The sequence below is a fragment of the Eublepharis macularius genome, chromosome 4 (genome assembly GCF_028583425.1).
Source record: "Eublepharis macularius isolate TG4126 chromosome 4, MPM_Emac_v1.0, whole genome shotgun sequence".
NCBI classification, from domain to species: domain Eukaryota; kingdom Metazoa; phylum Chordata; class Lepidosauria; order Squamata; family Eublepharidae; genus Eublepharis; species Eublepharis macularius.
In genome coordinates this window covers 166,765,863-166,787,290 of record NC_072793.1, presented here as the reverse complement: position 1 = coordinate 166,787,290, position 21,428 = coordinate 166,765,863, and the positions used below count along the sequence as shown (strand labels likewise).

The window sequence follows — 21,428 nt, the reverse complement described above, 5'->3', positions numbered from 1 at the left end:
GACCTAGGGAAGAAGCCTGCTTTGAGAAGCCATTTCAGAGAAGCGAGCACACCACGTCCGCAGCGAGAGAACCTCGCCCCGCTCTGCATATCTTAGGAGCCGCCCCGGAGAAGGAACTAAGTGCTGACCATCCCAAGCACTTAAGAGAATGCATCTCAAAGGAACCTCCACATTTCAGAGCTGATGACATCAGGACAAGCCCTGTCTGCTGGAACATCCTTTAGCACACTTGGATTTCCCCCTCCCTCTTTTGTCCCCCCTTCCTGAGGTGTCATTATAACATGATCAGATTCCTAAAGTGGCCCATCTAAACTATTCAGTAATCCATTAAAGTCTTTGTTTTAATCTGTGGGAACCACCAAATACTGCACCGGCCCCAGGGTACATTCTAGGGTATTTAAGCTGGTCCCTCAGACCACACGGTGCGCGTGCCATCCCTATCCAGACCCCATTGCCGTCTCTCCGTGGATCCACTGCTGGCATTGGACCACCTCGCTGTCGTGTCTCTGCTTCACTTCAGGATTGTGAGTATTCCCCTTACCATCGTTGGGAACCTGCTAATGCGAACGTCTCTATATTTCTTACTCTGTACTTCCTAGTCCTTGTGTGCTTTCTTGTGTGTATGTGCAAGTTCAGGCTTACGCCACACTATTAGTAAAACACACGTGTTTGAACCTATTTGTAGTCTGCCTCTTTGTCACGTGAGTGTCTGGGATCGGGACCTCCGTAAACGCTGGTTAGATCCGCGCTAATTTTAGTTCCAGACTGCTGAGCTAACTTCCCCATTTAAAAAGAGCAGTTCTGGTAACAGACAGCAGGCTCAAAAAGTTAGGGACCTGTGCTCTAACCAGACAGAAATTGCAGGGAACTCATTTCCCCAAGTGCCATAGGTCCACATTCAGAGTGGAACCATAGCATGGGGGAGGAGCTTCATCCAAAACTGGACAATTTTAAGCAAAATACTCCTGCACGGGAGCCTTCCTTTTCTCGTTGTGCCTAGAATGACATCATTCCCGGCACCACAAGGAATCCTCTGGGGTGTGCGGGAGCTCTCACCTGATGAGAGATGGAGATGTTGTTGTGCAGAGTGGGAAGAGAGACCCCAGTCCTATGAAGCTGTGTGTTAATCAGGAAAAGTAACCCCCAGATCTTAAAGAACGGCTGCATAACAACCCAAGACAAGGAAGCCATAGAAACAAAATGGCTTCTTTTAAAAAGTAGGTTTCCCTAAATGGGGTAAGCAGAAAGGAACATAGGTTCCAGCAAAACCAATCATCATACTGATGATCTAAAAGTAACGGTCTAACCAACTGGAGAGCAATGGTGTCCTGAGAAGAGTAAAGAATGTCAATTCCCCCCCCCAATAAAACTGGTGAGCCAATAATCAATCCTAGATCTGTTCATTAAGCGTGCAACTCCCCTTTTACGCTGGCAAAAAGAACAACTAGACTGGATTGTTGTTGTTGTTACAGTGCTTTAGGTCACAATTCTCTTTTTTTGTCCAAAGCAGGTGGTGGGCCAGTGAGTGAAGAGGGCGAGTGGGACAATCTTCACTTGAGAAGGCTGGAGCAAAATAGTCAAACAGGGGCATCACTACATGGAGAAGGAGAGATGACTTCCCACGCAGCTGAGACAGAACCATGTACATTCCAGGAGGATCTTAAAAGCTGTGCACAACTCGATCCAGTGAGAAGAGATTCTCTCCTAGGTGACCAAAAGTTAACTGTAGCAACCTCCTGTGGGAGAGAAATGGGGGATAGAGAATGTGTTGCAAGACTTGGGCAGAGTTCGGATCTACTCAAGAGTAGGGAAAAAAAGAAAATGTACTTATGCTCAGAGTGTGGGAGATGTTTTACAACCAGTTCCAACCTTTCAAAACACCAACGAGTCCACAAAGGAGAGAAACCTTATAAATGCTCAGAGTGCGGGAAAAGTTTTAATGTCAACTGCAACCTTTTAAGACACAAACGACTGCATAACAGGGAGAAACCATATAAATGCTCAGTGTGTGGGGAAATTTTTAGTACCAATTCCAATCTTTCAGCTCATAAACAAATCCACACAGGAGAGAAATTGTATAAATGTTCAGTGTGTGGGAAAGCTTTTGCTACCCATTCCAGTCTTTCAGCTCATAAACGAAACCACACAGGAGACAAACTGTATATGTGCTCAGAGTGCGGGGAAAGTTTTACTTTTAGTTCCTGGCTTTCAAGACATAAACAATCGCACACAGGAGAGAAACCATATAAATGCTCAGAATGTGGGAAAAGTTTTAGTACCAATTCCAATCTTTCAGTTCATAAACAAATCCACACAGGAGAGAAGCCATACAAATGTGCAGAGTGTGGGAAAAGTTTTGTTTCCAATTCCAACCTTTTAAATCATAAACGAATCCATACCGGAGAGAAACCATATAAATGTTCAGTGTGTGGGAAAAGTTTTAGTACGAATTCCAACCTTTTAATTCATAAAAGAATCCACACAGGAGAGAAACCATATGCATGCTCAGAGTGTGGGGAAAAATTTACTTACCGTTACTGTCTTTCCAGACACAAACGATCACACACAGGAGAGAGAAATGCTCAGAGCATGGGGAAACCATGAGAGATTGTTATGTATGGCAATCTGCAAGATAATTGGAATTTGAGTAGGATTGTCCAGTTCCAGCTTCTAGATTTCATCTGCTAGTCATGCGTGAGGCCTTTGTAGCAAGTTGTCTACAACTTTGCCTCTCACCCAGTCCCCTCCTTGCTTCTGTTTTTGCCAGCTTGAGCTTGTCTCTAGTGAAAAACTAAGCAATAGGAATAACGTCACTCACACCTTACTTTTCTTTGGAGAAATCCATACAAGAGAAACTACTGGTGTCTTTATTGGGATGGAACACTCAGAATGTTGGTCATTGAGGAATCTGGTCATGATAGATGAATTAGGTTCTATCTGAATCCATCTTTTATTGATGCTTTTTAAAAAGGGGCCTGCACTTCCAGAGCATTTTGAAGAAAACTGTTAATTTTTATGTCACTAATGGATGATGAGTCTTCACTAACATTTTGTGGTTCTGGTTTGTTGCACTGGATGCTGTTTGGAATGGAACACGAGTTGGGGGTCAGGGGGGGTGGACTGAGGGTAGATGCTGACCATCTTTTTAAAAAGTTAAATAAATATTTTAAAAGTTGAGTGTATGTTTGGTTTTTGCTGCTGTTTTTCCTGAGACATACTGTCTCTAATTAAAGGTTCCTTCTTTCCTAATAATCATTACCATGTAATAAAATGTTTTTTTCTGCTGCCTCATACTGAGTGGATGTTTTCCCCTACAACTCTAAGATATTTCCCCCTTTCGGTCTCTGTCAGATTGGACTCCCATCATTATATTCAAATCTGAACCATGATCTCAGAGTATAGATCAAAAAATCTAAGCAGTGGGGTCTGGGTACTGATGAGGGTATTTGTCTACAAGCCTAGAGGAAACCAAGGTCTGCAGAAATATAAAAAATGTAAAAGCAAAGAACCATATAGTGTTAAAATGGGGTGTGCATAACAGAAAAAACTAGCCTTTCTGTCTTGCTTTCTGTCTCTCCATTGGTAGTTAAATGAATGTTCACCTTTTTAGAACAATGGTTTCATTATATAATGGGAAAATGCCAAATCAAACTGCAAACTGCATATACAAATATTCTCCAAAGTTCCCACACATTTTTACTTCGCCCTGGCCCATGGCTGACACTTTTCTATGCTGATATGAACCATCACTTGCAGTCCTCAGCAATGATGCTGGAATAGTCAGTACGTCGCATTATTTATACTCTGCCTTTCTCATTAATAAGCAAGGCAAATTACACACTGTAAGACAAATATCATCAACAGTTGGGACTTTCAATAAACAATGCAATCTTGAAAATAAAAACAAGCAGAAATTGGATAGAGCGCTGAAACAACGCTAGCCAATGGCGAGATAGAAAGCAAGACAGAAAGGAAAATGAAATAGCAAATGTTTATTCATTTATTTAAAACTTTTTATCTGCTGTCTTTCCACCCAAAAGAGGGTCCCCAAGGCAGAAAACATCAAAGCATTAGAACCTTTTAAAATATCAAAAGTGTATCAAATTCAGCTTAAGGTAGCACTTTTGGCCAGGGCCCCTTGGCCTGTGCATCCTTGTTGCCTGGGGTGATTTGAGACGAGGTGAAGGTTGCCAAGTTTCCAACTAGCCCCTGCTCCTGTGACTCCTATGCAAATACATTAGTGTCTGAGAATTCCAGAGGGGCAGCCATGGGAACGAGAAGAGGGATGTCTCTGGCATAAAGAGCTGCACCTCCTCATTTCTTTACATCACGCTGTAGCAAATGGAACAGAGCAAGTGATGCTGTATTCATCCCCAGTCAGTTGGCAACAACCCCAGACTCATTTCACTATCATAACTCACCTCAGGAGAGAAGGAAAAACGAGGGCAAGAGAGTTCTCTGGGCAAGTGCAAGACCTCCACTCCCCGTGGAATCCTCAGTCTCCAAAAGGCATATGGGTGTGCAGGGGAGGGCGGTGGGGGGGGGCCTCAAGCTGTGCTGCATGAGGCCTTCAGCACAATCTGATGCCCACCTGGCCAAACTCTGTGCTTTGCATCATGGCAGGTGGATATTTAGCTAGAGAAATGCAGCGAATGAAAAGGCTGCATGTGCTGAACTCCTGCCTGTCATCTGCAAGGTAGGGGGGGTGATGGCAGGAACCCAACTCTCCTGCTCAGAGGAGCTCCTCCTCCTTCTTCCCTTTTTCTGGGTCAGGCTGGAAAGGGTTAAACGCACTGAGCCTGAGGTTCCAGCAGCCCATTAAAGGGAGTGGCCTTCTCAGTCCACCTGTTTCTTCTTCTCTGGGAGATGATGGTTGTTGCCTTATTTTGCAGGCCTGGGCTGGTTTTCAGGAACAGGTGAGTGCCTCAGGGGGTGGGGATTCCTGTAGAGAAAGGAGGGGGCAGGTATGGGGGTTCATAAGGAGATCTGTGCATGGGAGGAATTATTTAAGATGCAAAGGGAAATCCTAAAATCACAAGTTTGTCTCTCTTCATTTCCACTGTGGTTGGATCCTTCCAGTTACATGTTCTGATAGATGGACCAATCTGAGCACATGGAAATTCTTCTGTGTAATCAGCCTGTGTATCTTCCTGGCTGGTTTACCACGAATACTGTCCTGGCAATGAGCCCCAGATTCTGAACTTAATAGAGTTGCACTCACAGGGTCCAGTTGTCTCCAGCAATCCCCCATGACTACAATTGGCCCTTCCATGTTGTTTTACTCCAACATCCGGCATGCAGAGGTACACTGCCCCTGAAAATTGAAGTACTAGGACATTACTGAGGTTATTAACAGTGCTAAGAATAAATGTACAAATGTTGTTTCGGGTGGGTAGCCATGTTGGTCTGTAATAGAAGGGCAAGATTCGAGACCAGTAGGACCTTAAAGACCAATGAGATTTCCAGGGCATAAGTTTTAGAGAGTTAAAGCTAGAAGTGGAAATATGTAGGGTTTTTATCCAGCCAGAAGATGGGAAGGGTAGTTAAAGGAAAGTTGTACGGTAAAATGATACTGTAATGAGCTGTGAAAAGCAGAAAATGAGCATCTGGAGTGAGAGAAGAATCCAATATCCCTATTAAGCTGGGGGGTGGGGTGGGGAGGTGTTCCATTATTCCAGATTTGCAAATGAACTCAATTTCAGCAACCTCGTGTTGTATTTTCCTCTGACTTTTCTCTGCATGATAATGCTGCTCTTAGGTCAGCAATGGAATATCCTGGAAGATTGAAATGTCCTCACGTTGGTTTTTTAAATATCCAATTTAAGTCCATTTATTTTTTTGTGGAGGCACTGACCTGTTTCTGTAATACAGAAAGTCGAAGGGCATTGCTGACACATGACGGCATATAACATTGGAAGTTGAGCAAGTGAATTAATCTAAGACACTATAACTAGTATTCTTAGGTACAGCAGTGATTATATTATTTGAGTGAATATCAGGATAGAGGTGGCATCTTGGTTTATTGCAGGCCCTGTGTAAATGTAAAATTACAGAAGCATTTTATGCAGTAAGCCACCAACAAACAAATCAAACATTATTCCTTGAGGAAACAGTTTCTGTTAAGGTAGATGTGTTACCCTGCATCTGATTCCGGAAGCTGCCTCTTGCTTGCTTGCTGTGAGTGTACAGTTTGCCGTGGGCAGTGGAGGGGAGGGGGGTGAGGAGGCAGAAATTTGGAGGAGAAATGGGATGAAGGTTATGTCAGAGTAGAACTTGGAAAGGGAAAGGAGCTGGGGAAGAGAGGGAGCAGACTAAAGAAGCAAGGCAGAAAGTTGCAATTCGTTGCCTGATCCTGTATTGCAAAGGGCCAAAGCAGCTCATTCCATTCATCCTTGTCTCACCTGAAGTGGAGGAATGGTCTGACCAGGTCAGGATGCCAGTGTGGTGCAGTGGGTATGGTGATGGACTAGGATCTGGGTGATGCAGGTTCGATTCCCCTCTCTGCTATGGAAGCTTGCTGGGAGATCTTTGTCCAGTCACAAACGCTCATCTTAACCTATTTTACAGGGTAGGAATGAAGGAATGACGTAAGCTGCTTTGGGTCCCCATTGAGAAGATAGGCAGGGTATAACTGAATTTTAAAAATTAAAAAATCTTGGTAATATTTTTATCTTGTCTTTTGGTCCAACTTCTAAGAGTTTGGGTTTTTCTGGCTGGAGAAGTATTTGAAACTATACTCTCATTTAGGCCAATGTCAGGATCCAAGTTGTCAATGGAGAGTTTGAAGGCAAATTCATGTGATCTTGAAAGGATAGTTCCTCTTGTGCAGCAAACACCCTGAATATGGAAGACAAGCAAGAAAGCAATGGAGAAACCAGGCGGCTGGGTAAAGATTCATGCACATCAGAGACCCCAAGTGTGGATATGAAGCAAGAGACCAACAGAGAAACTAGCTGACTGGGCAAAGACTCTTGTGAAGAAGACACCCCAAATGTGGAAGTCAAGCAAGAAACCGATGAAGAAACGGGCTAGCTCAGTCAAGATTCATGTGCAGCTGTCACCCTGAGAGTGGAGGTCAAGCAAGAGATCAATGGAGAGGACATCTGGCTGGATCAACTTTCATGTTCAGCAGACACCATGAATGTTCAAATCAAGCAAGAAACCGATGGAGAAACGGGCTGGCTCAGTCAAGATTCATGTGCAGCAGATACCCTGAGAGTGGAGGTCAAGCAAGAGAGCAATGGAGAGGACATCTGGCTGGATCAACTTTCATGTTCAGAAGACACCATGAATGTTCAAGTCAAGCAAGAAACCAATGATGAAACCGGCTGGCCCAGTCAACATTCATGTGCAGCTGACACTCTGAGAGTGGAGGTCAAGCAAGAGAGTGATGAAGAAGCCAGCTGGTTGAGTAAGTATCCATGTGGTTTAGCTGATATACAGTGAATGGGGAAGAAAGGAAAGATAATGCAGAATAATTAGAGAGGAGATTGACAATATCAAAAAGACATTATTGTAATATTGTTACACCAAGGCTACACATTCATTCATTCATTCATTCATTCATTCATCCATCCATTCATTCATTCATTCATTCATTCATTCATTCATTCATTCATTCATTCATTCATTCATTCGGTACATTTGTATCCTGCCTTGCCATCATGGAGGCTCAGAGAGGCTGATTAACCACCTGCCAAGATGTATGAAATCCTTAGAAATTCAGATTGCAAATTGACAAATTGACTGAGGAATACTCCATGGGGGTGTCTGGTTCCCTCCATATGAAACACAGATGATTCAAATTGCTGTTCTTTTTTCTCCCCAAGGAGATGTTGCACAAGCAAATGAGGGCGAGAAGGAGATTGTTCTACGGGGTCAATCTGAGCCAGGTGATCACACTGAAGCATCTATCAGTGGAAAATGGATGAATTTCCGGGAAGCTGAGACACAAAAAGCAAGTCAGCTGGGACTCAAAAGTTGTGCACAACTCAGAAGAGCAGTTGACCGAAGTTTAAGCAAAGCAACCTCCTCTTTGGGAGAAATACAGGACAGAGAATATGGTGAGAACTTGAGGCAGAGTTCTGACTTTCTCAAGAGCATGCCAATCCAGAGAAAGAAGAAAATTTACACATGCTTAGACTGTGGGAGAAATTTTACTTCTTCTTTTACAAGGCACAAACGATTGCACACAGGAGAGAAGCCATATAAATGCTCACAATGTGGGAAATGTTTTGTTACTAGTTACAAGCTTTTAACGCATTTGCAATCCCATACAGGAGAGAAGCCATATAAATGCTCAGATTGTGGGAAATGTTTTGGTGTCAGTTCCAGCCTTTCAAAACATCGACGAAACCACACAGGAGAGAAACCATATAAATGCTCAGATTGTGGGACATGTTTTAGTACCAGTTCCAGCCTTCTAAAACATGAACGAATTCACACAGGAGAGAAGCCGTATAAATGCTCAGATTGTGGGAAATGTTTTAGAACCAGTTACAATCTTTCAGAGCATAGGCGATCCCACACAGGAGAGAAGCCATATATATGCTCAGATTGTGGGAAACGTTTTAGTATCAGTTCCAGCCATTCAAAACATGTACAAACCCACACAGGAGAGAAGCCATATCAGTGCTCAGATTGTGGGAAATGTTTTAGTTTCAGTTACAGTCTTTCAATGCATAAGCGATCCCACACAGGAGAGAAGCCGTATAAATGCTCAGATTGTGGGAAATGTTTTAGTTTCAGTTACAGTCTTTCAATGCATAAGCGATCCCACACAGGGGAGAAGCCTCATAAATGTTCAGATTGTGGGAAATGTTTCAGCACCAGTTTCGGCCTTTCAAAACATCAACGAATCCACACAGGAGAGAAGCCATATAAATGCTCAGATTGTGGGGAAAGCTTTAGACAGAGTTCGCATCTTAAGTCTCATATGAAAATCCATTCCAAAGAGTAATTTGGAGAGAGCCAGTTTGGTGTAGTGGTTAAGAGCACGGGACTCTAATCTGGAGAGCCGTGTTTGATTCCCCACTCCTCCACAAAGCCAGCTGGGTGACCTTGGGTGAGTCACAGTTCTCTTGAGCTCTCTTAGCCCCACCCACCTCACAGGGTGATTGTTGTGGGGTAATAATAACACTTTGTAAACCGCTCTGAGTGGGCATTAAGTTGTCCTGAAGGGCGGTATATAAATCGAATGTTATTATTATTATTATTAATTATAAGAGAACTTGTTTATGGGAATTTGCCATATGTATGCTATTTGGGTAGATTGTTTGGATCCATTGTTTTGATTATCTGAGTTGTAACAAGTCATGATTCTGCCCTGTGCGTCTCCCACAGTTCCTTTTTTCATCCTGTAATCTATTACCTGTTGACACAACCTTGAATCTTGCTCTGATACAAAAATTGTGATGCCAGTAGTTGACTGAAAGCTGAAAAGAACTAGAGCATATCTGACTCCTCAGTGGGAAATTCTTACAAGAAAGTTTGCTGGTGTTTTTGGACTTGATCCCTCAAGATATTTGAGACAGAGATACGTGGATGCAGTTACTGATTTAGCTTCTGTTGAGTCATCAGAGTGTGTTTTTGAACTATTCTGTTGGCGCGTTACCTGAATCTTCAGGAAAAATGTTATTTTATCTTCTTAATAAGAATTTGCTGTATGAAATATGGGTCCTCTTCATCATATTTTGCATTTCTGGGTTGTCACATTGCATGGTTTTTACTGTGGAACACAAGTGAGGTGGGTACCAGTTGAGGGTTGGACACTGAGAGGGAAATGTTCTTAAAATTGAATAAAGGCCCATTGTTTTTAAAGCTAAATAAAAGATTTTATTTCTGAAGCCATGTTTTTGTCCTTCTTAGGGTGGTCAGGTGAAAGCATTAATGTATGAGAGTGGTTCTTTCCTTAGCTAGAGATCCCTTTGCACTGCCTACCATTGATGTGTGGGACAATTTGAGCCAGAAGTAGTGTAGCCAAGTCTCCAAGTGGGGCCTGGAGTTCTCCCGGAATTACAAGTGAGCTCTAGATTACAGAGGACTGTCCCCTTGGAGAAAATGGCTGCTTTTGTGGGTGGCCTTTATGGCATTATACCTCTCAGTGGTCCCTCCCCAAGCTCCACCCCAAATTTCCAGAAATCTCCCAATGTGGAGCCCTAGCTAGGGCTTAGGTTTCTAACTTGAGGAATTAAAAATTACAGCGGGGCAGTAGTATAAACCTGATGAGAACGTTGATAGCTTTGAGGTAAAAAAGTGTTACCTCATAATTTCTTTACATTCAGCGACAGCAACTGCAAAAGAGCAAGTAAGGCTGGGATTTTTCCACAGTCACTTGGCAACCCCTGGTCACAGTGGAACCACAAACCTGATTTAAGTGTCATTATTTATTATTATTTAAAACATTTTATTATGCCGATTTTCCATTCAAATAGGGTTCCGAAGCTGGGGAACAACCCAAGTTGGAGGTCCCTTCCAACCCTATGATTCTATGATTTATAACATTAAAATAACATTTCAAATGAATTTATAAATAAAATAACAAAGTATAGTTACACAAACACACATGTTCCCCAAACTACTGTGGCCAGCACACCAATAAAAGTTGAGGTTATGCCACACACAAAAAAAAGTCTTCAACCACTCGTGGAAAAAAAATGACAGAAGGAGACAGGCCAATCTTGTTGGGGAGGAAGTTAAAAAGTTTGGGTACCATGACCAAGAAGGCCCTTTCCTGGTCTGCTGGCTGTCCAACCTCAGTTGGAGGGGCTGTCCAAGCAGAACTGGTAGCCAGTATAGATGGGAAAAGGCTGACATGTTCTCCCTCCCATAGACTGCTGCTCTGTAAACTTCTTGCCATAAAAAACTACCAGGGGTTGCCATAAGACAGCTATGACTTGAGGGCACTCTCCACAACTACTACTCTGCTAGGTATGCATTTTGGCTGACTTGTTCAAAGTGCATCAGTTTATCTAGTGTTTCTCTAATGAATTTTGTTTCTATATTGCCAACAGTTTTCTGCCTTGGTTTAATTTAACACCAGAGTCCTGGATGGGGTCTCCTCACATTGAGACCTTGGTAAGAATCCCCTCACACTGAACTTCTGCATGTCATATGGCAAGGAAAAGCAATGAGTCTCCAGGGTGAGAAGGAGGTAACCGAATTCTTTTCCTCAGAAGTGATCATTCTTCTTCTTCTTCACCTTCCTGGGAAAGGCTGGAAAGGGTTAAATGCCCAGAGCCCTCCTCTCTAGGAGCCCATAAATGGGAGTGGCCTTCTCAGCCCACCTGTTTCCTCCTCCTCTGAGAGATTGTCTTTGCCATTTTTGTGGGCTGGCCTTGCTTTAGCCCCAGGTGAAATGCAGGGTAAGAGTTTCCAGGAACAGGTGAGTGCAAAGAAGGAAGGAGAGTCCTGCATGCAGGGAAGGGATGCAGAAGACAGGTATAGGGGCTGATAAAGAGACCCGTGGTTGGGAGGGAAGGAGGGAAAGCCAGAGGCAGGAAGCCCTGTTTCATCTGTGCTCTGTATCAGAGCCAGTTCCCTTCCACCTATTGAATACTGATTAAGAGCAAGACAGGAGTATACAGTGTGCCTCAGAAGGAGTCAATTCTATCTAACAAGTCTTGTGTTTCTAAGAATGGCAAGCCAGATGTTTACATGAAGGCAACAGTCCCTTCCTCTGTTATCTGTCTATAGTGTTTGCTCTTGAGTAGTAGCTGGAGGCTCTATTCTTAACCTTTGTGGCCAATAGTTATTGATAGGTAGGTGCCCCCATCTTGTAGTAGGGAATTCTTTTGTTAATTGCATTTTGTGTCAGGTAGTTGTGAATTCACTGCATTGTGCAGGGGTTGGACTAGATGACCCTAGAGGTACCTTCCAACCCTATGATTCTTTGATTTGATTTTGGGCACCCTTCCAAGCATCCTGGAAGAACAGTTAATTTTAATGCCCTCTTACTGGATCTGGATACAGAGATGAGTTATGAAAGAAGGTGAGACCGATTTGAGCCTCATTGGCTTCATTCTGCAGAGTGAGTGCCAAACTTCTGAAGTGTAAAAAATTGGCTTTTGTTTTCAAGTGCTAAATGGTAGTTGCATCCTACCTGAGCTTTTGCACAATGCAGAATAAACAGCTGTGGCTGCTTCGTTTATTTTTATAAGAGCCTGTCTGCATTAAAGTAATAATTATCACAGTGCTTCTGTGAGATCAGGAGTACCCTTAAGTCTCCTGGGCTTAGACTAGTAGATTACTATTACCCAGTGTACATGATTTTGCACTTACCAATGCTGGGGTTGTATTTGCAGCCCAAAGAATAAAAATGGAGGCGCCTGACTCAGCAGAACCTGAGCCAGGGGTGATGTCCCAGGAAGGTTGGACAGACACTCTTCAAACCCAGGTTTGATCTTTTGAGCATCTGCAGAGGAGGACAACTGATACAAGGTCCAAATGAGGAAGTGCAACCACTCTGGGAGATCCCATTGCAAGAGTATCTGACCACAGTAGAGTTTTCCCAAACCGGGCAGAATAAATCACAACTGTTAGAGCCTTTATTATGGGATTCTATAGGAGATTTGCAGGCCTCCTTCACAGTAATAATAATAATAATAACATTCGATTTATATACCGCCCTTCAGGACAACTTAATGCCCACTCAGAGCGGTTTACAAAGTGTTATTATTACCCCACAACAATCACCCTGTGAGGTGGGTGGGGCTAAGAGAGCTCAAGAGAACTGTGACTCGCCCAAGGTCACCCAGCTGGCTTTGTGGAGGAGTGAGGAATCAAACCCGGCTCTCCAGATTAGAGTCCCGTGCTCTTAACCACTACACCAAACTGGCTCTCAGATAGCAGATCTGAGAGCAGGTAGCAGATGATGCTAACCAACAACCAGAGGAGAAGCTCCTGAGACCCCAACAAGTTGTATCTCCGGGATGGAGAACATTGCACAGCATTTCCCCTTCCTTTTTCAAGAGACTGAACCAACAGTAGGGATTTTTCATATTTGACCGAGGGCTAGCAGGTCAGAGATGGGGTGAGAGAGTTATGGTCCCCAGAGTACAGGAAACAATGACTGGTGCCTGTCTGGAGAATTATGGATGTTTTAATTAATTAATTTGATATTTATACCCTGGTTTTCTCCCAAATTAGGACCCAGAGCAGCTTAAAACTTCATTTCCCCCTTATCCCTTTTCCACTCAGTCCTGGATGGGGAGTTCCACTGAGATGCTGTGACTTGCCCACAATCATCCAGCAAACATCGATGGTAGATCTATGGGACTGGATCTCGGAAATCCAGTGCAACACTCTAATTATTGCACTGTTGTCATCTCTGTGTTCTGCTGGGTTAGACCAGACCAGTTGCTCTGGAATCAACTTCCTTTCCTGCCCTTTCAGTTGCAGAGGGGCAACTTATTGGAATGAGGCTGCGGAGATTGGTGTATTGCTTTCTGTAGTAGCAAACTTCACTGGGCCCTCATCTGGATGGACCAGGCTAGCCCTGATCTGATCAGATCTCTGAAGCTCAGCAGGGTTGGCCCCGATAGTACTTGAGGCAGGCTATGGCAAGTCCCTTTTGTTTACCCCTTACCTTGAAAACCCTGCAGGGTAACCCCAAGTCATCTGTGACTTGATGGCACTGTCCCCCACCAGTCTTCATCACTGGGAATATGGAATCTGTGGCTTTTTGCAGCTCGGCAAGATCGCCTGAGTTAACGTGTTTCTCTTTTAGGTACCAGGGATGACGCAAGAGAAATCTCTTGATTCTCTTGTCCCAGATATGATTCCTTCAGGTTCTTTGAAGACCATAGCCAAGGAAAAGGGAGATGGAGAGGCCAGCTTGAAAGGTAAAGATTCATGTCCTGCAAGGATGGGATGATAGGTACTACCTGGGAGTAAAGGGGAAACTTTGCAGTTTCTCCTTCTGGGGGGCAAAAGAGTAGAATGCTTGAAAGTTGGAGGTCTCTAGAGATGGCAAATATCCTGATGTCTCTATTGCATGGTTTCTGATTGGCCATTGAAGTACTGATTGGCTGTGCAGATTTTTTAAAATGTTGCTTCCACAGCACAAAGATCTTCACTGTGTGACTGAAGATAAGCTGTAGCAGCCATTTTGTGACTAGCTCCATCTCCTGCAGCAGTTAATTTGTGGCAGCCATTTTGTTGCTGCTCCCACTACACTGTCAGAATTCCAAATGTGACAGCAGGCTAAAAAAGTTAGGGACCTGTGCTCTAACCAGACAGAAATTGCAGGGAACTTATTTCCCCAAGTGCCATGGGTCCACATTCAGATTGGAACCATAGCACGTGGGAGGAGCTTCATCCAAAACCGGACAATTTTAAGCAAAATACTCCTGCACGGGAGCCTTCCTTTTCTCGTTGTGCCTAGAATGACATCATTCCCGGCACCACAAGGAATCCTCTGGGGTGTGCAGGAGCTCTCGCCTGATGAGAGATGGAGATGTTGTTGTGCAGAGTGGGAAGAGAGACCCCAGTCCTATGAAGCTGCGTGTCAATCAGGAAAAGTAACCCCCAGATCTTAAAGAACGGCTGCATAACAACCCAAGACAAGGAAGCCATAGAAACAAAATGGCTTCTTTTAAAAAGTAGGTTTCCCTAAATGGGGTAAGCAGAAAGGAACATAGGTTCCAGCAAAACCAATGTGAGTTGAATTTGAGTTATAAAGAGACTTGGAGGAGGGGCTGCCAAACATATTCAAACGAACAATAAGCCTTTTCCAAATAACTGTGTACACTACAAATTATGTAATCCGCCTTGAGTCTCAATAAGAAAGGTAGACTATAAATATACAAACAAACCAGTAGCAGGAAACTGGTTTTGGAGGCTGTCAGGCCTTTGAATGACATGGGACTATAAGTAGAAAAGAGCAAGAGTCCAGTAGCACCTATAAGACTAACAAAACAAAATTTGGGGTAGGGTATGATGAGCTTTCATCAGTCATATCTCACCATGTGAAGAAGTGAGCTGTGACTGATGAAAGCTCATACCCTACCATTTGTTTTGTTAGTCTTATAGGTGCTATTGGCCTCTTGCTCTTTTCTACTGCTCAGACTGTCTAACATGGCTACTCATCTTGAAGGGACTATAAGGACTGCTTAAGGAAGATTGGGGGATGGTAGTGTGTTGGATAAATATTGTTGCAGAGTAGAAATTACTTGCACAGCAGATAAAGAATCAGAGACACATGTATTCAGCTTTTAGAATAAATGTTTACTACATATAGGGAAAAACAGGGTACAATGGAGGTAAAATAAAGAACAGCTAACTTAGTTCCTACATCCTTACATACTGATGATCTAAAAATAATGGTCTAACCAACTGGAGAGCAAAGGTGTCCCGAGAAGAGGAAAGAATGTCAATTGCCCCCCCCCCCAATAAAACTGGTGAGCCAATAATCAATCCTAGATCTGTTCATTAAGCATGCAACTCCCCTTTTACCCTGGCGAAAAGAACAGCTAGACTGGATTGTTGTTGTTGTTACAGTGCTTTAGGTCACTGTTCTCTTTTTTTGCCCGAAGCAGGTGGTGGGCCAGTGAGTGAAGAGGGCGAGTGGGACAATCTTCACTTGAGAAGGCCTGAGCAAAACAGTCAAACTGGGGCATCACTACATGGAGAAGGAGAGATGACTTCCCACACAGCTGAGATAGAACCATGTAGATTCCAGGAGGATCTTAAAAGCTGTGCACAACTCGATCCAGTGAGAAGAGATTCTCTCCTAGCTGACCAAAAATTAACTGTAGCAACCTCCTGTGGGAGAGAAATGGGGGATAGAGAATGTGTTGAAAGACTTGGGCAGAGTTCAGACCTACTCAAGAGTCAGCTATCCCAGCAAAAAAAGAAAATGTACTTATGCTCAGAGTGTGGGAGATGTTTTACAACCAGTTCCAACCTTTCAAGACACCAACGAGACCACAAAGGACAGAAACCTTATAAATGCTCAGAGTGCGGGAAAAGTTTTAATACCAACTCCAACCTTTTAAGACACAAACAATTGCATAATGGGGAGAAACCATATAAATGCTCAGTGTGTGGGAAAAATTTTAGTACCAATTCCAATCTTTCAGCTCATAAGCAAATCCACACAGGAGAGAAACTGTATAAATGTTCAGTGTGTGGGAAAGCTTTTGCTACCCATTCCAGTCTTTCAGCTCATAAAAGAAACCACACAGGAGACAAACTGTATATGTGCTCAGAGTGCGGGGCAAGTTTTACTTATAGTTCCTGGCTTTCAAGACATAAACAATCGCACACAGGAGAGAAACCATATAAATGCTCAGAGTGTGGAAAAAGTTTTATTAACAATTCCAGTCTTTCAGTTCATAAACAAATCCACACAGGAGAGAAGCCATACAAATGTGCAGTGTGTGGGAAAAGTTTTACCTATAGTTGCTATCTTTCAAGACATAAGCGATCACACATAGGAGAGAAACCATATAAATGCTCAGAGTGTGGGAAACGATTCACTTATACTTGCTGTCTTTCTAGACACAAACGATTGCACACAGGCAAGAATCCATAAAAATGCTAAGTGGGGGGAAAGTTTTAGTGCTGATTCCAACCTTTTAACTCATAAAAGAATCCACACAGGAGAGAAACCATATGCATGCTTAGTGTGCAGGAAAATATGTACTTACTCTTACTGTCTTTCCTGACACAAATAATCACACACTGGACAGAGATAAATGCTCAGAACGCGGGGAAACCATGAGAGATTGTTATGTATGGGAATCTGCAAGATAACTGCAATTTGAGTAGGATTGTCCAGTTCCAGCTTCCAGACTGCATCTGATAGTCTTGTATGATGCATTTGTAGCAAGTCATCTACAACTGTGCCTCTCACCCAGTCCCCTCCTTCTGTTTTTGCCAGCTTGAGCTTGTCTCTAATGAACAAACTAAGCAATAGGAATAACATCACTCACACCTTACTTTTCATTGGAGAAATCCATACAAGAGAAATTACTGTTGTCTTTACTGGGATGGAGCACTCAGAATGTTGGTCATTGAAGAATCCAGTTGTCATAGATGAATTAGGTTCTATCTGACTCCACAGAATCCATCTTTTATTGATGCTTTTTAAAAAGGGGCCTGCACTTCCAGAGCATTTTGAAGAAAACTGTTAATTTTTATGTCACTAATGGATGATGAGTCTTCACTAACATTTTGTGGTTCTGGTTTGTTGCACTGGATGCTGTTTGGAATGGAACACGAGTTGGGGGTCAGGGGGGGTGGACTGAGGGTAGATGCTGACCATCTTTTTAAAAAGTTAAATAAATATTTTAAAAGTTGAGTGTATGTTTGGTTTTTGCTGCTGTTTTTCCTGAGACATACTGTCTCTAATTAAGGTTCCTTCTTTCCTAATAGTCATTACCATGTAATAAAATGTTTTTTCTGCTGCCTCATACATGTTTTCCGCTACAACTCTAAAATATTTCCCCCTTTCGGTCTCTGTCAGATTGGACTTGCATCATTATATTCAATTCTGAACCATGATCTCAGAGTATAGATCAAAAAAATCTAAACAGTTGGGTCTGGGTACTGATGAGGGCATTTGTCTACAAGCCTAGGGGAAGTCAAGGTCTGCAGAAATATAAAAAATGTAAAAGCAAAGAACCATATAGTGTTAAATAGGGGTGTGCATAACAGAAAAAACTAGCTGATATTACATTCAGAAATAGTTGTTTTGGCTCATTAAAGCAGCTTCTGGAAGGCTGAACCAAATCCGGGAAACTAAATTGTAATGATCCCTCCTGTCATAAAGTCTGTGTGTTTTGTTTTGGTCCATACCTTGCAACAGCAGGTAGGCAGTGGCATTGGACTCCCCTTGTATGGCAGCATCTTGTTTTCCCTGACAATTTGGTCCTTGCAAGGGGAGTCCCCTCTTCTCCCTGCCTGTCAACTTTGAAAACATTTGGAAGAGAGACTTCAACCATAGGCTACAATTTGAAAGACAATTCCTTGGGGGTAAGCACTATTGAATAACAGGGGACTTATATCTGAGTAGACCTGCTGGGGTGGCTACCCAGGCACTGGTCTTCTGTCTCTCCCCCTTGGGATAACTATGAGGAGAAGTGCAGGGGAGGCGGGTGGTCTGTTGAATCAATCAAACTTGATTAAAGCCCTGGAAGATTTCCATTATATGCTACAATTCAAAAGACACTTCCTTGGAGAGGGAGACAAACCATTTAACTACCAATGGAGAGATAGAAAGCAAGACAGAAAGGAAAATGAAATAGCAGTTGGCAATCAAAATGTGTATTCATTTATTGGGACTTCCGGAATGGCAGCAGTGAGAGTCAGTTGTGTCTGGGGAGAATTCCTCAAGACATAATCTGATCCTAATCATCTGGGGGGGCGGGGTCCAGAGGCTTTTGCATTCCCACAGGGGACTTTGGAGAAGACCCTAAGCCTGGGATGCTATTTGGAGAGGAATTCTTGGATGCAGCCAAGAATAATCGCTCCAAAACAAAATCCTTTAGCTCTAGACGACACACAGCCATTTTGGTAATCAGCTTCTAGCCTCCAGTCTAAGCCTTTCTACTGCAAACTGCAACAACTTTCTGTTTACAAACGCTTGAGATAACCTCCTCTGTGTAAGTGTGAATTTCTCCAATTAGTCCTGAATTGTTTTGGAAACTGACTCTATGGCTTAAGCAGTAGACACTCTTGAAAATTGCTGGTAGATATTATGATTTAAGACATTGTGGCTCTTCTTGTTGGTGTGTACCTATCTATTTCTGCTGCGCCAGTGGTGCTACGTATTGAATATGCAAATGTTGATGCAGGAGAGGGAGTGAAAATAACATCTTAGACTTATTGGAGAGATGAGCTTCAAATATAGTCTTAAACGTTACTGGAAGGGGGAACAAAAGAAAAGAGAGGAAAAATCCTTGCTGCCCATTTGTTTTGGAAAGAATCCAGATTCCTGCCTCCCCCATATATTGAAAAATTGTGTGCGTCATTGACTCTTGCAGGAAAGAAACCTTTGGGATTTGTGCCAGTTTTATGGTGAACTGTGTCTTTTGGTTATTTACTGCCACCTGTTGGAGAAGGATTGACAACGGAAAGGGGAAAGTCCCTAAAGTGGATTATATGTTCAGCTATGAGACAGATAAACAGCACGGGAGAAAAACTTAAACCAAATTATTAACTTGAAAATGGAAATGGTGGAGACGAAAGATATAATGAACAATAAGCAACTGCAATTCAGGGAAATTCAAGAGGCAGTAGATGTGAAACTGGAAACTGATATACAAAGACATTAAATGAAAACCCCTCAGCAAAAATTTATATGGAACAAAGGACCTGGAAAGCAAAAAAGAAGAGAGATAAAGAAGAGGACAAAGGAACTCTGGGATGACGTGAAGAAAGGCAAATGGCAAGATACCCAACTAGACCCCACATCTCAACTTCAAGTTACTTCAAGCTGCATCAACCAATACTGGCTCAAGGATTCGAATAACTTAACTGCAAATTTCACCTACCAAAGAAAAAAACTGAAAATTAATCGGAAAGCATATTGGGAAAAAAAGAAGAAGAAAATGCAAGTAAGGCACCCATTTTGGTAAACAACAAGCTAGCTGAAACGATGATGATGGATGGTTGTTGTGGGATGATGATGGATATTTGAAGATCAAGATTTAAGAACAATTAGATACACAAATACAGCTATGGCACCCATTTCTGTAAACAATAAATTAACTGAAATGATGACGACGGATATTTGAAGATTAAGACTTAGAAATTATCAGATATATACCTGTGAAATAGTATAAAATGGGAAGTTTAAAGACTTAGGAAATTAATTACAAGAACTTTACCCTCTGGGTATAGAAAATATTGTTAAGGCGCCCAGCTTTGTAAACAACAAACATAGCTGGAATGATAATAATGGATAATTGAAGATCGGGGAAGCTATAAAAAATTTAGAAAATTAATTGTAAAAATTGTATACTTTTAGCATAGAAAAATGATACTATTAATATATGTTGGAACAATGCAAGAACATAATAATCTGTGTGATATGGTTGAGATGAAATGATAAAAAGAAAGAAATTAAAAGAAAATAGATTAGACAGATACTATTATGTGTTCAAATAATTGAGGTAAAAGGTGAAAGACTACTTTAAGTAAACGTTAGGGAAAAATAAAATCTAGGCAGTAAAAAGAGCAATCATACTAAGCTCCAGACAATTCTTTAAAGGTTTATACAGAGAATAGATGATGATAGTTGATATATATATATCATTCTATATTACATAGACACCTATATTTCTTAAGATAGACCCATTGGTTATTGATGTGCCCCCCCAAACGAAGATTATAAAAATCAAGAGAGATAGAGGAAATAGCTAAATGGTAGAAATTACTTTATAACTCGAAAGATAACAAATGTGAACAACAATGATGAATTTTGTTACTGTATAAGAGGTCTAAGGAACTATAAGTTTTATTATAAGTATTATAATGTACTTATCAAGAAGACTGAAGGATATATTAGATGCTATCGTAAACAGAGCAATATATAGAACTCCCCCCCCCTGTGTTTTTCCATGTAATCTTGTTACTTTGATCTACTGTACTTTCCCCACCCCCTCTATAACGTGTGAAATTCTTTTCTAGGGGTGTGCAAAGACACCCAGGTTAGGGTTTCCCGAATCTGGCATACCCGAATCGAAAAGCCGATTCGGGTATAGCCGAAACCCGAATCGCCAAGCCGATTTGGGAATGGCGATTCGGGAATGGTGATTCGGGTTGATTCGGGTTGATTCGGGAAAGCTTTTCAATGGGAAAAAGCCTCCCCAGGCTTCTCTGAAGCCTGGGGGAGGCATTTTCCCACTGAATCATCCCAAAATTGGTGGGGGCCTTCCTCTAACTCCCCTCTAACAACCCCCCAAGTTTCAGACTGATTGGACTTTGTAACCAGGTCTCCCTATCCTCGCCTAAAAAAAGGGCATAGCTTTAGGTTGCTGCTGCTGATCTTCAGGCAGGCTTCCTTTGCCAGGGGTGGCATTTTGCATGCAGGGGCCGTTCTCCCACCTTTCCTCCCACCCCCCACCAAGGCTCAGCCTGCTCCCACTTGGGGGGGCCATTTCATGGCCTCCCCAAGTAGGTGCTCTCAGCCCCCAAAGTCCACCCCCTACTGCCCCCATACAAACCCAATTCCCCCCAGCTGCCACACACAGACCCAAATCCCAACATTAGCCCCTCACAGACCCAAATCTTCCCCCAGCAGCCCCACACCCACCATAACCCCAGGAACAGGCTGGCCAGCCCTCCCCCTTTGGGAACTTCTAAACTCTTTTTCCCAGGGCAAATCCGCACAGCCCAGGGGTGCCACAATGGGAACACTCCTGAGTGCCAACTTGTCCCTGGGAAAGAGCACCTGACCTGACACACAGACAACCACCCCCTGA

At 42.7% G+C, this 21,428-nt stretch overlaps 1 pseudogene; it reads left to right on the top strand.

Moving 5' to 3' along the window:
- The first annotated feature begins 1,821 nt into the window (after window positions 1-1,821).
- On the top strand, window positions 1,822-16,561 carry LOC129327770 (zinc finger protein 91-like; annotated as a pseudogene).
- The last annotated feature ends 4,867 nt before the right edge of the window (window positions 16,562-21,428 follow it).